Source organism: Callospermophilus lateralis, unplaced genomic scaffold, assembly GCF_048772815.1.
Source record: "Callospermophilus lateralis isolate mCalLat2 unplaced genomic scaffold, mCalLat2.hap1 Scaffold_121, whole genome shotgun sequence".
NCBI classification, from domain to species: Eukaryota; Metazoa; Chordata; class Mammalia; order Rodentia; family Sciuridae; genus Callospermophilus; species Callospermophilus lateralis.
Genome location: NW_027512399.1, coordinates 46,802 through 62,148, shown reverse-complemented (window position 1 = coordinate 62,148; position 15,347 = coordinate 46,802). Strand labels below are relative to the sequence as shown.

Genomic DNA, 15,347 nt, shown 5'->3' with positions numbered 1-15,347 from the left:
GCATCTAGGTTGGTTCCACAGTTCAGCTATTGTGAATAAACATTGATGTGGCTGTGTCCCTGTAGTATGCTATTTTTAAGTTGTTTGGATATAGACCAAGGAGAGGGATAGCTGGGTCAAATGGTGGTTCCATTCCCAATTTTCCAAGAAATCTCCATACTGCTTTCCATATTGGCTGCACCAATTTGCAGTCCCACCAGCAATGTATGAGTGTACCTTTTCCCCCTGCATCCTTGCCAACACTTATTGTTGTTTTTATGCATAATAAGTGCCATTCTGACTGGAGTGAGATGAAATCTTAGAGTGGTTTTGATTTGCATTTCTCTAATTGCTAGTGATGATGAACATTTTTTCATGTATTTGTTGATTGATCGTACATCATCTTCTGAGAAGTGTCCCTTCAGGACCTTGGCCCATTTATAGATTGGTTTATTTGTATTTTTGGTGTTTAGTTTTTTGAGTTCTTTATATAACAGAGATTAGTGCTCTATCTTATGTGTAAAGGTTAAAGATTTGCTTCTAAGATGTAGGCTCTCCATTCACCTCACAGATTGTTTCTTTTGCTGAGAAGAAACTTTTTAGTTTGATTCCATCCCATTTATTGATTCTTGATTTTAATTCTTATGTCATAGGAGACTTATTAAGGAAGTTGAGGCCTAATCCCACATGATGGAGATTAGAGTCTACTTTTTCTTCTGTTAGATATAGGGTCTCTGGTTGTATTCCTAAATCCTTGATCGATTTTGAGTTGAGTTTTGTGCATGGTGAGAGATAGGGGTTTAATTTCATTTTGTTGCATATGGATTTCCAGTTTTCCCAGCACCATTTGTTGAAAAGACTATCTTTTCTCCAATGATGTTCTTGGCACCTTTGTCTAATATAAGGTAATTGTAGTTTTGGAGGTTAGTCTTTGTGTCTTCTATTCTGTACCATTGTAATACCAGTCTGTTTTGTTGGCAATACTATGCTGTTTTTGTTACTATTACTCTGTAGTATAATTTAAGGTCTGGTACAGTGGTGCCACCTGCTTCTCTCTTCCTGCTAAGGATTGCTTTAGCTATTCTGGGTCTCTTGTTTTTCCAGATGAATTTCATGATTGCTTTTTCTATTTCTATGAGGAATGCCATTGAGATTTTGATCAGAATCGCATTAAATCTGTTTAGTGCTTTTGGAAGTATGGTCATTTTGATAATATTAATTCTGCCTATCCAAGAGCAAGGTAGATCTTTCCATCTTCTAAGATCTTCTTTGAATTCTTTCTTTAGAGTTCTGTAATTTTCATTATATAGTTCTTTCATCATTTTCATTAAGTTGATTCCCAAGTATTTTATTTATGTATTTATTCATTTAGTTTTGAGGCTATCGAGAAGGGGGTAGTTGTCCTCATTTCCCTTTCTGAGGATTTCTCACTGATATACAGAAATGCCTTTGATTTATGGGTGTTGATTTTATACCTTTCTATTTTGCTGAATTCATTTACTAGTTCTAGGAGTTTTCTGGTGGAAAACTAGAAAACTAGTTAGAGTGTTCCAGGTATAGAATCATATCATCAGCAATTTCTATTTCCTGAAATAAATTGGAGACTATTGGTATTAGTTCTTCTTTAACGGTCTTGTAGAACTCTGCTGTGAATCCATCCAGTCCTGGGCTTTTCTCGGTTGGTAGATTTTGATGGTGTCTGCTATTTTGTCACTTGAAATTGATCTGTTTAAATTGTGTATATCATCCTACTTAAATTTGGGCAAATTATATGACTCTAGAAATTTGTCGATGCCTTCAATATTTTCTATTTTATTGGAGTATACGTTTTCAAAATAATTTCTAATTATCTTCTGTATTTCCGTAGTGTCTATTGTGATATTTCCTTTTTCATCATGTATGTTAGTGATTTGAGTTTTCTCTCTCCTTCTCTTTATTAGCATGGCTAAGGGTCTGTCAATTTTATTTATTTTTTCAAAGAACAACCTTTTTGTTCTGTCAGTTTTTTCAATTGTTTCTTTTGTTTCAATGTCATTGATTTCAGCTCTGATTCTAATTATTTCCTGTTGTCTGCTGCTTTTGTTGTTGATTTTTTGTTCTTTTTCTAGGGTTTTGATATGTAGTGGTAAGTAATTTATTTGTTGACTTTTTCTTCTTTTAAGGAATGAACTCCATGAAGTGAACTTTCCTCTTAGAACTGCTTTCATAGTGTCCCAGAAATTTTGATATATTCTATCTGGGTACCACTAAAAACTTTTTAACCTCTTCCTTGATGTTCTGTAACCCATTGATCATTCAGTAGCATATTATTTAGTCTCCAGGTGTTAGAGTGTATTTTATTTCTTATTTTATCATTGATTTCTAATTTTATTCCATTATGATCTGATAGAATGCAGGGTAGTATCTCTACTTTTTTATATTTGATAAGAGTTGCTTTGTGGCATAGTGTATGATCTATTTTAGAGAAGAATCCATGTGCTGCTGAGAAGGAATTATATTCTCTCATTGAAGGTTGGAATATTCTTAACTCAGTTAAGTCTAAGTTTTTGATTATATTATTGAGTTCTATAGTTTCTTTGTTCGGCTTTTGTTTGAAGATCTATCTAGTGATTAAAGAGGTGTGTTAAGGTCACCCAAAATTATTGTGTTGTGGTCTATTTGACTCTTGAACTTGAGAAAAGTTTGTTTGATGAACATAGCCACTCCATTGTTCGGGGCATATATATTTATAATTGTTAAGTCTTGTTGGTGTATGGTTCCCTTGAGCAGAATGTAGTGTCCTTCTTTATCCTTTTTGATTGACTTTAGTTTGAAGTCTACTTTATTTGAAATGATGATAGAAACCCCTGCTTGCTCCTGCAGTCCATGTGAGTGGTATGCTTTTTCCTAACCCATAACCTCAGTCTGTGAATGTCTTTTTCTATGAGTCTCTTGGAGGCAGCATATTGTTGGGTCTTTTTTTTTTTTTTTTTTTTTTTTTTTGGTCCAATCTGCTAGTCTATTTCTTTTGATTGGTGAGTTTAGGCCATTAACATTGTTATTGAGACCTGATTTGTATTCCCAGCCATTTTTGTTTATTTCTGATATTTAACATGACTTGGTTTCTCTTTGATGAGATTTTCCAATAGTGTAATCCCTCCCTCTGCTGATTTTCATCATTATTTTTCATTTCCCCTTCTTTGACTATTTTGCTGAAGATGCTCTGTAGTGTAGGCTTTCTAGTTGTAAATTCTTTTAACTTTTTTTTTATCATGGAAGGTTTTTATTTCATCATTAAATCTAAAGCTTAGTTTTGCTGATATAAGATTCTTGGTTGGCATCCATTTTCTTTCAGAGCTTGGTATTTGTTGTTCCACAATCTCCTGGCTTGGAAGGTGTGGGTTGAAAAATCTGCTGAGATAATGAATTGGTATCTCCCTATATGTGATCTGATTCCTCTCTCTTGTGGCTTTTAAGATTCTATCCTTATTCTTTTTGTATGTTAGGCATTTTCACTATAATGTGCCTTGGTGTACATCTGTTGTAATTTTGTACATTTGGTGTCCTGTAAGCCTCTTGTATTTGGTTTTCCAATTTGTTCTTCATGCTTGGGAAATTTTCTCATATTATCTCATTCAAGAGATTGTGCATTCCTTTCACTTGAAACTCTATGCCTTTCTCTATCTCAATAACTCTTAGATTTGTTCTTTTGATGCTGTCCCATAATTCTTGGATGTTCTGTTCATGGTTTCTAACTTTCTTCACTGTGTGGTCAACTTTATTTTCCAGATTGTATACTTTGTCTTCATTATCTGACATTCTTTCTTCCAAGTGATCTAGTCTGTTGGTTTTGCTTTCTATTGAGTTTTTTATTTGATTTAAGCTATCCTTCATTTAAAGGATTTCTGACTGTTTTTTTTTTTCAGAGTCTTTATCTCTATTTTGAAGTAATCTTTTGCTACCTGTATTTGCTCTCCTATTTCTTTGTTGGAGTGATCAATTTGTGCTTGTATTTGCTCATTTAGGTCATTCTTTAATTCACAAATCATTTTGATTATGAACCTTCTGAACTCCTTCTCTGACATTTCATCAACTTCGGTGTTCATACTTTCTGTTATTATAGTGTCCTGTCTTGTTTGGGGCACTTTCCTCTCTTGTTTTTTCATGTTGTCTATGTGTCTTCCTTTCTTGCAGTGTGGATCTGAGACATTACAGTTTCTTCCCTATATTCTTGTGGTATCTGTGCAGATTGTCTGTACCTCACCTTGATGTTGGGCTTTCAGACCCTCAATGGATGCTACTGCATTCTGGATCTGGGCCCTGCAGAAGCTGGTGTGGGTGGATCTGGGCCACTGGGCTTGACCTCCTGTGGTAGTCTGCTGGTAGGAAGAGGTGGTCTTGTGCCAAAGGCTAGGCTCTGGAGGTGTCTGCCCCACTGGGGGAGGGATGAACCCGATCTACTCAGAGCATAAACCCAGGGTGCTGGAGTGGCAGTCTGGGCTGGATCTGGGCTCCTCAGTAGTCGAATGGTCAGACGGGGTGGTCCTGCACCAGAGGCTAGGCTATGGCGAGTGTCTGCCCCGCTGGGAAAGGGCTGTGCACCTGGGCCCTGCGCGCCTGGGCCCTGTGCGGCAGAGGCCAGTCTGGGTGGATCCCAGTAGCTATATTTTGAATGTATCAGTCTATGATGAAATGTATCCAACCAAGTTTTTGTTCCTTTTCAGTTGCTAAAAAAATAGAATAATAAACTAGAATTTATTTTAACTTTTGTTTTCTTACAGAAATTATTACATTTCTGAAACGTGAAAAGTAGGTAATAAAGATGAATGCAATTGGCATTTGAAAAGTCAGATTTACTAAAACAGTACATCATGAGGTGATTGATTACTAGTTTTTATGAAAGAATATTGCTTAAAAATTGTTTTTATTTAGTAATTCATTGTATTTATTCAATTATTAAGTGCTTACTTCAACCACCATTTTATTTATTTAATTGGGTTTATTTAGGGATGAATCAGTTATATGAGTTATGTATATATCAAACATATCCAACTTAAAAATTGAGCTTTTTATAGGAAAAAAGAGTTTATTGCAGTTTAATTACCCCATCCTAATGATAATATATCTTTATTTTACAGGAGGGAAAACAGATATAATTTGCTGTCTTGTTTGGAGGCACATGGTGAGTTTTAAGATCAAAATTCTCCCCAATAATTTCTTAATTCCAAGTCCCATGTTTTAATATTTAGTCTTCCTTAAAGTGATTCATAAAATTGACTGATCTCATGTATCAGTACTTAGGTGACAATTTACAGAAAATTAGCTCTGCAACTTGATGGGCGAAAACCCTTTTCAACCAAAAGGTAAGTGTTGTGGCCACAACAGATGACAGTGTGTATGGTTTTTGTTTAACTGCTTCAAGAGAAGGTGGAGGACTTTTTCTTAAAAACTTAAAATTGTTGGAGTAGCAAATGTTCATATAAAAAAGTAAAGTAGAAGTGAACTTTATTCTTTTTGTTAAAAGAGATAAATATCAATTTAGTATATTCATGTGTTTCTTCTATGCATAGACAAAAAATATTTCTAGAAAACATTTAAAAAGTGCTATGTGACCTTAACCTTTCTCTCTGCAGTGTATTCTGGATATTTTAACAATGGCAGAGTCCTGTGAGAAAGAACAAGAAAGATCTTTGCATACTCTTATCAGTTCTCTAGGGCTGCCACAACAAAGTACCACAGACTAGGTGGTTTATAGGATGGAAGTTTGTTTTCTCATAATTTTTGAGGCTAAAAAGCCAAGATTAACTTGTTGGTAGGGTTGGTTTCTTCAGAGGGCCACAAGGGGAGGGCCTGGCTTCTCTCTTGGGCTTGTAGATAGCCATGTTCTCTTTAGGTTTTCACATGGTCCTCTCTGTGTGCATATGCCTGCATCCCAATTTTCACTTCTGTTAAAAGACAACAGTTATATGGATTTTATTGCCACCCATGTGACCTTTTTAAAAAATATTATTTATTCATTTATTTATTTACTTATTTATATGTGGTGCTCAGGCTCAAACCTAGTGCCTCATGCATGCAAGGCATGTGCTCTACCACTGAGCTATCACCCAGCCCCTAGTGACCTTATTTCTAAAGGTCTATCTATAAATATAGCCAAAGTCTGAGGTAGTGAGGGTTAGGAATTTAGCATATGGCTTTTGAGATAACACAATTTAACTCATTACATATATCAGCTGGAAATAAATAGTACTTTTATTATCAGTTCACAGTGGATCTTTCCTAATTTTTCAAAATTAGGTACTATCTTACTTCACCTTATCTATACGTTACCTCATGCTGTGGGTATGTTGATTATCTAATGTTCTGGGGGAAATGTATTCTCAGTGAATTAAATTTGACTGTGGCTATGTAAAATTAAGACATGAAGAAAGAGAGTAGTTTGAGATCATGTGTTTTAACATTTGAATTGAATGATATTGACTGTCAATGTAGTTCAAAATTCAAAGGAAAATAAAAATGTAATGGTTTATTGAGGAATTTATAATTGAACCAAGGATTAGTGCAAGCAGGCAATTAATTGTTTGAGTTTCTAGTTGAAAATGGATGTTTTACATGGTGTTTTCCATTTTCTTGAATGTATATAAAACTTAGGTAGATATCATAAATAGCTTCAAGTAATTTCTTCAGTCATACAATTACAAGGCAGTGAAGATTTAAACCATTCAATTTGATTTCAAGTCCATGTCCTTTTTATGTTGTAGACTGGAATGATATAGACTATTAAGGTAAGGTACTCTGTGCAGAAGTGATATAGATTTTTAGTATTTTTAATGATCTGAGTTGAAAAACTTAAAGAACTCTTATCTAACTATTAAAATAGTACAATTATAAAAGAAAGGGGTCAGTTTGTGATGTCGATGACATTTGAAAAAATAGGAAGGCCTTTGATAGGTAGATTACTAAACATTTAAATATTAGACCAGGGAATGGTTTGTGACATACTTTTCTATATATTTATAAAAAAATGGCATCTAATTTGTTAAAATATTTGCTTTGCATGCCGTCTCCAGAGCATAATTTCAGTTGGTATCTTTCAGTTTTATGGTAGAATATTGCTTGAATTTTGAGTTAAAAGTAGAAATGATATTATTTTGGTATAATAAAAAATTACCTTTTAAAAATGATGTATGAAAGATAATGCCAGAACCCTGGAAATTTTTATTTCTTTTGTGGATAGGAGGTTTTCCTAAAATCCTGATGCTACTGGTGTTCTACCTATATCTATGTGCTTCTTAGGAGCTCAGTATACTTGGTCATAATTTCTGAGAAGTAGTATTTACTGTATGTATTGTTTTGATCGGTTTCTTCAGGTGAGAAAATGTAATATAACCTGGCTGGTATAAGCCTCCCTCATTTCCTGTATTTTAATTTAGCACCTATCTCTTCTTTGCTCTGTGCCTAATGTTCCTGAATTTGGTAGTAATTCTAGTTTGTTTCTTACCTGTTATTTCTTAGTCTTAGTCTACCTGTGGTTAATATCTCTTTAGAAAGATAATGATTAGATAGAATATGTTTATCTAGGTGTACTACTGCAGCTCACTTTGGATTTTATTATCTCTAAGTTTTCTATCTATGGTAAATAACTAATATCTTTCATTTTCTGTCTTCCTATCTACCTTTTAATCTATCTTAATTGTACTAGTTTTTATCCTAGTGAGATCTGAATTTCTTACTGTTATTACAGGGTACTGACTACGAATATCAATTCAGAAATTGCTATTAGAATTTTTAAAGTAGATCTTCAATATCAGGTATTACAAAAATGTTTTTACTGCCAGGCATGGTGGTGCAAGCCTGTAATCCCAGCAATCTCAGCAGCTTGGGAGGCCGAGACAGGAGGATCACAAGTTTAAAGCCAATCTCAGCAAAATCGAGGTGTTAAGCAACTCAGTGAGACCCTGTCTCTAAATAAAATATAAAATAGGGTTGGGATATGGCTCAGTGGTCTAGTGTCCACTAGTTCAATCCCTGGTACTCACCCTGCAAAATGTTTTTACTTTTCTTTTTGAAAATAAGGTTACTTCTCTCCTTTTGAAAATTAGATAATTTAAAAATGGCAGAACTCTTTATGGAATGTGAAGAAGAACTGGAACCATGGCAGAAGAAAGTAAAAGAAGTTGAGGATGATGATGATGATGAGCCCATCTTTGTTGGAGAGATATCGAGTTCAAAACCAGCAATTTCCAGTAAGCATTTACTTTTACTAAAGCCAAATTTTATAAGATATTATTTTTAAAGAAAAACTTGTGAATGTCTTATGGGACTCAGTTTATTTATTCTACTGTAAGGAGTTAGGGATGAGAGATGAGGGGGAGGCCAGTAAGAACTTGAGAATCAAAATGGGGATGTGATTGGAGACTAGAAGGAAGCCAAAGGTTAAATATCAGATGTGTGAGAAAGAAGTAGGCTTAGATTGGCTTGTTGCATTGGAGGTCTTCTGAGATTGGAAAAATTTTCTAGTGAAACTGTTTATCCGAGTGAACTGTTTATCTGTTTATTTCTGTCTTTTCTCATTTAGCAGTTACATAAGGAAAGATTTGGAATGCTTAGATTAAAATTTTGGAATATACTAAGTGTATATTAGTATCAGATGGAAGTTCTCACATCTAGGCCTCATTGCATTGTCATTCATACATGGCTAAAACTGTATGTAGGCAGTGAATGATTCAGAGTCTCTGGCTTCAGTCCTAGATGGGTTGTAGATTCCAGTTATATTCATTTCCTTGATGAAACTACTAAGATCTATTAACACCAGTTTAAGTATAAAACATTAATGTCATTAATTTTTAAACTCTACCCATTAATATTTGTCTTTTAAAATATTTTGCATGATGAAATAGTATACATAAAGTACTTCTGTGTCTGAAGTTTGGTGCTTGTGTGATTGAATTATGAGCTACACTGTTTTTTAAAAATAGAACATTTTATCTAAATAGACATTTCCCAAATTTATTCTTGAACTAAATATTTAATTATAGCTTTATAATGTAAGTGATCCCTATGTAGGGCATATAGGTTTTTTTTTCTCGTCTCATTAAACCTGAAAAAGGTGACCATTATGAGCCTCCCCTGTTTTCTCCCATAAGGCGGAGACTATGTGTAAGACATCTGTTTAATCCATCATACTGGAATGTTTTTTCCCTAGATATTACTAATCCCAAATTATATATAATCTTTTTGTTAAAAGACTGTAGATTCTTACAGAAGAATTAGCTCTTTTCTAAGCCTAAAAGTTCAAGCAGTGTGCCAAGTCCTTTTCAGAGCCCTTCATTGAAAGTTTCATGAAATCGGTAGATGGCACCAGATGGTCTAAGGGGTAGGGATCCAGGTGAGTTTCCAGGTCATGACCTTTTGGATTTTGAAACCAACAGTTATTTTTCTGCTTCATTTTAATTACCTTGCAATATTGGTCATGCCTTACCTAAACTATAAATGGAATTGGGGTATGGAAATTTGAAAGTTTGAGTTTGTTTTACTTATATCTTAGGAAATTCTCATTCCTTAAGCCCAGAATCAAAAGAGTTATCTTTTTCTTATTGTCTTATATTCTTTTTAGTCTAAATTTTCTTTCCTTATTTATGGAATGGTATATGAAACCCTTACCTGGTAATTTAATGGCTACAGGCATAGAGTTTTACTGGATAACACATGGATAGAAGAAGGCTGTTTTTTTGGTTTTTGGTTGTCTTCCCTGTGTACCAGGAAATTTCTTTGACATTTCACTCTATTCCCTGGGTATCCAGTTTTACACATAATAGATGGTATTGTGCTCCTACGTTTCTGTTGTTCTTGCTGGTCCCTTACAATATCTTTACACAAGTTCTCCATTTCAAGTGATTTGGAGATAGACCATCCTATACTTAGGAATAGTATTCCAAAAATGCAGAAAGGGAATCATTACACCAAACATAGATAATCAGACCCATTCTGTGTATAGATATACAAACCTGGGCTCAAATTTTTCCTACAATGTGCCTAATCAAGTTTGAGTGGTTTCTACCCTATCCTCAAGCAGCTGTTGATGGTTTTACTGGTAAAGAATAACTTTTGGTAGAGGAAACTATAGGTCCTTTGCACGAGATTGCAGTCCTTTGTTCAGGGACTGTAATCTTGTACTTATACAACTAAGTATATTGTATCTTTCACACTTCAGAAATTCTCCGCATCTGATCTTTTCTTTCCTTTTGACCAGGACTACATTTTTCAGGTAATCCCTAAGAACTAATAAATAATTCTTTATAAGAAATATAGTAATGGATTTAATTTGAAAAATATATGCCCATTTGTGTACATTGGATGACTCGAGACTTCCTCATTGTGCTGTTTTTATTGTTTATCTTTATTTTTTTGGCAATTGTAAAGGAATAAAATTCCAAGATTAATTACAACAAAAATTAGAACACCATTTTTACTTGAAACAATGACTGACAAACCATGGTGTATTATTTATTTGTTTTTTTGTATCAACATTATCACACATGTATGTATTTAAAACAACACATGCATTATCTCACAGTCTTATGTAATATTACTGTGGGTCGGATGATGGTTTAGCTGGCTCCTCTGCTTTAGGGTCTCACAAGGCCACTTTCAGTATGTGGTTCCTGAAGTTGCAGTCTTATCTGAAGCTTTGTGGGGGAAGTATCTGCTTCAAGTTCACATGGTTGTTTGTAGCATTCATTTCCTTACAGGTTGTCAAACTGAGTCTCAGTATCTGACTGTTTTTTGGTTCATTCTTTGTCAGATGGGTCTTCCCAGGTTGGCTACTTGCTTTCTCAAAGGTATTAAGGGAGAATCCTTAGCAAAATGTCATTAGAGTCTGAATTAATGTAATTACTAAAAGAAAATCATGTTTATCCTATTACTTTTGCTGTATTCTACTGGTTCGAATCAAGTCAGAGGTCCAATGCAAAGGGAGGGAATCACACAGGATATGATTAACAGGAGGTTGGATGTGGTGGCCACTTTAGTATATATCTGCCAGGCGTGGTTCTTTTATTTTGGGTAGTTGGCAATCACTTCCTCAAAATTGAACACAGTGTACCTGCCATCTCAAGGAAAATGACTCAATTGGAGATAAAATAATTCTCAATTGGAGAATTATTTTAATTAGTTATTGTTGATTAGTGGATTGCCTGCTCTCTGAAATTGTGATAATTAACCAGAGTTTTCTTCTAGAAAAGTGTTTAACAGCATTAACTTTGTTATACTTATGTTAAAAGAACTATTTTAGAAAATGAAATTTTCAATTCTTAAAGTGCATATATTTAGAAAAAATATTTAAATTGAAGTAAAATTTTGCTTAGTTATAGTTCAGTATGGCATTATTGATTTTTTTAAACTACATTTTAAGGCTCAAATATCCATATCTCTCTTTTTGGTACTAAATTCTAGATGTTATTTGTGTTACAGTAATAACTTATTTCAATAACTTCTTAACAGTCCTGTGTCAATTGGAAAGTTAGTAACAAAGCAAAATTCTTAAACTTGATCAGCCCTCAATTTATAAACAAAATACTTCAAATTTTGTTATAAAATAATATGTATTTTGTGAGGAAAGTTTAGAAAAGAGAGAAGAATATATCCGGATCATGTTGTATATGTCAATATGTATTTCACTTCTTACTAAACATTCTACTTGGATCATATCATTGATTATTTCTCAAAATCTTGATGTTAATGACTGCATGATTATCCATCAATTTATTTTACCACTCCTCTATTATTAGATATATAGGTTTTAATGTTTCTGCTATTATAAATAATTTTCCATTACACTTTCATTTCCTTATCATGATGAATCCTTGAATGTAGAATAATTTAATCATGTGAACCTTATTTTAAAGGCTTTGGTAACTACTGCTAACATTTTTATGCAGATAATACCAAAATATAATCTCTACTTTGCCAGTAGTGAATGTTTCATCATTTTTTAAAAAATTTATTTATTTTTTTAGTTTTTAGGTGGATATAATATTTTTATTTTTTATTTTAATGTGGTGTTGGGGATGGAACCTAGCGCCCCATGCATGCCAGGCGAGCACGCTACTGCTTGAGCCACATCCCCAGTCATCATTTTCAAACTTTAACTTAATTCAAACTATCATTAGTCTTTTTAATTAAATTATTTATTTATTCTAATTAGTTATACACAATGGCAGAATGCAGTTGATTTCATATTACACATATAGAGCACAATTTTTCAAGTCACTGATTGTGCACAAAGTATTTTCACACCATTCATGTCTTCATACATATACTTAGGGTAATGATGTCTAACTCATTCCACATCATTCCTACGCCCTTGCTCCCTTTCTTCCCCTCCCTCCCACTGCTTAAGAAAACCATATATCAATAAGACATAACAGTTCTATCATTAGTCTTACAAGAAAAAAATAATTCAAACAGTTCCTATATTTCTCTTACCCATTTTCCCCCAATGTTAACTTTTTATCACAGGCAATTAATATGAACTAAACCTCAGAACTTATTAGAATTTCACCAGTTTTTTCATTAATGTTTCTTTTCTTTCCAGGATCCTATTCATGATCTCACCTTGTAGTTTATTCTTAGTCTTATGTTTTCTGCAGTTATTAATTCTTTTTTTGATCTTGATACTCTTAAGCGTAGCTGCTAATTATATATTTTGCAGTGTTGAAGAATGCCAATACAGTAAACACTATTATTTGCATTTCTTTGACTAGTATGTTGGAAAAAAAGGTATTTTGAATATATTGGCCATTGCATTTTAGTTTGAATTATCTCAGTTTATGTCCTTTGCCCATTTTTTTCCTAAAAGTAGCTGTCTTTTTTTCCAGTTTGATTTTTAAGCATTGTTAATCTTAAAACTTGCTTGCTATATATTACAACATGTAGAGTGGTCTGGCTTACTCTCAACAATGATTGTCTTTTATGAAAATGGCATTGGAGCATAATATTGTGGTGTGTGTTTTGTGTATGTGTCAGTATTTTTAATATACAATGCTATTTGAATATTCCTAAATTTATTGACCACAATTCTCATAATTATTTATAATAAATATATGTGTATATTTTCACATAAATGTATTTATTACTGTATATTTGACCACAGCATAGTTCATCTCATACTTTTTACTTCTCTTTTCTTGAGATCTTCCTGCTAGTTTGAACCACCCTTTCTCCTCATGGAAGGGCTGAAATTTCCTTTGAGGCTCTGGTCTCTAGGAGCAGGGCTGCTGACCCAGATCACTTCTGTAAATAACTTCTATTCTGTTCCCTGTCTGCTTGGCATTCTTACTTATTCAGCCTACTGGCCAGGTTGCTTTTATATTTGCCTTATTAAAGGAGAGGTTGGCCTACCACAGCTTTCTGTGGGATGATAGGAAGAGTGAGGGGACCAGTCTTTTCTGATTTATAACATTCTCCAAGAAACATGGTTCCAAAATTCATATTGTCTGATATATTCGTCCTTAATGTTTCTGTTTGTTTGTATTGATATTTTGAAAGCAGGATTTAAAAAATATATATTTTTTAGTTGTACATGGATGCAGTATCTTTATTTTGTTTATTTACTTTTATGTGGTGCTGAGGCTCAAACCCAGTGCCTCACATGTGGGAGGCAAGTGCTTTACCACTGAGCCACACCCCAGACACCAGGATGCAGAATTTTTTAGAGGCACAAGAACTTTTAACTTTTATAACCATGTTAATATTTTTTATACTTGTCTCCTTGTTTAGCCCAAGATTTTGCCCAGTTCTATTATTTGCTTTTTGATGGTGATACAGCATTTTTAGAATCCCTCTCAGAGTGTATCACTGTTATTAATGTAAAATGGATTTACTTTTCTTTTATCTTGAAAATGTTGGACTATAATTTTTCCTTCAAATTAATTGGCTAGTCAGGAATAAACCAGCTCTCTTAGCTTGCTTTCAAAGTTTTAGTAAATTATAATTTTGGCAAATTAGAAATCATCTTTGTGTTTTTAAGCTTATTAATAATTGAGGCATCAAAGGTTATTCTTATAATATTGGCATATAATTAATTTGCATTTATAAATTTTATGAAAAATAATTATAACTATAATAAATAAATGTAATATTCTTTCTCTGAAATATTTTAACAGGATTACATAATGAGCTCATCACAAGTTGTATCTAATAATTCTTCAGAATTACTATTTGACTTGACCCAGGAGACAGGATTATCACATTACCAAGGGGGACCAACACTTTCTATAGCAGGTTGGTATTAGTACTTTTTCCAAAAAGTTATAAAAGAAAAACTTGATGAATTTGCTTATGGAATTAACTTTCTATTTTGAAGCTCAAATCCTCTTGTGAAGTCTTTCATATATTGTAACATGGAGTTGTGCTAATAGTTTTTGAATGCCTTTTTGGGTAACTTTATATAAAATCTTGGCTAAACTTCTTTGAACTCATTCTCACTTGGAGCCAAACTTAACACCTTAAAGTAATTTATATGAATTATAGAGGTCCTCATATGCCCTAAATATTCTATTTTAAAAATTAGTTTCTATGACCAGTTAGGGGAAAAAGTGTTTGTTATTATTGATTTCTTCATTAGGTTAGTGTCACTCTAGTCCAATAAATGGTCTCAATATGATAGTAAAACATGATTTTAAAGTGTTAGTGTAAAGTAACCACATTAAAGAAATGATTTGTACATAGTAAGTACTCAATAAATGCTATTTGAAAAAGTAATGAAATTTACCTATTGAAGAAGATTTTAAGTTCATTGAGGGTATAACAAAATTCTTCATTAATCAAAATACATTTGTATAGTATAAATTTTGTCTTATTGAAAATTTTCTGTAATCAAAGTACTTAATCTTTATGTACTGGCAATTTATATGTGTTTCAAATATTTGATGAAGTAGAGATGTATATGATTTTTTTGGAGTTTTTAGGTTGTTTACTAAACAGATCAGTGTGAAGAATCTACCAAACTCAACTTCTGTCCATTCTTTTTCCATAGTAATAATGCTTAATGTTTTTTTTCTTTTTTGTGTGTGTGGTATAGAGGATTTGAATCTAGGGCATTACATGTGCTAAGCAAGCATTCTACCACTGATCTAGAACTTTATTAAAAATATTTTTACTTGAGACTAGCTGTTGTTGAGTTGCCCTCAAACTTTCAATCCTCTTACCTCAGCCTCATGAGTCATTGTGATTTTAGATGTACACCACTGTTTTTCTTTTCCACAATATTTGATACTCACTTCTCTTGGTGTCACTACATACCTAGTAAACTTCTAGTTAATAAAGTAGGTAAGACCCAAAGAGAAATGGGGATGTATTTGTGCTAAATCTGGTTTTACAAACGCATG

The 15,347-nt window shown here is 33.2% G+C and overlaps 1 pseudogene; it reads left to right on the top strand.

Moving 5' to 3' along the window:
* The first annotated feature begins 4,404 nt into the window (after window positions 1-4,404).
* LOC143387188 (zinc finger protein 280D-like) overlaps window positions 4,405-15,347 on the top strand; it is a 54,434-nt pseudogene continuing 43,491 nt past the window's right edge.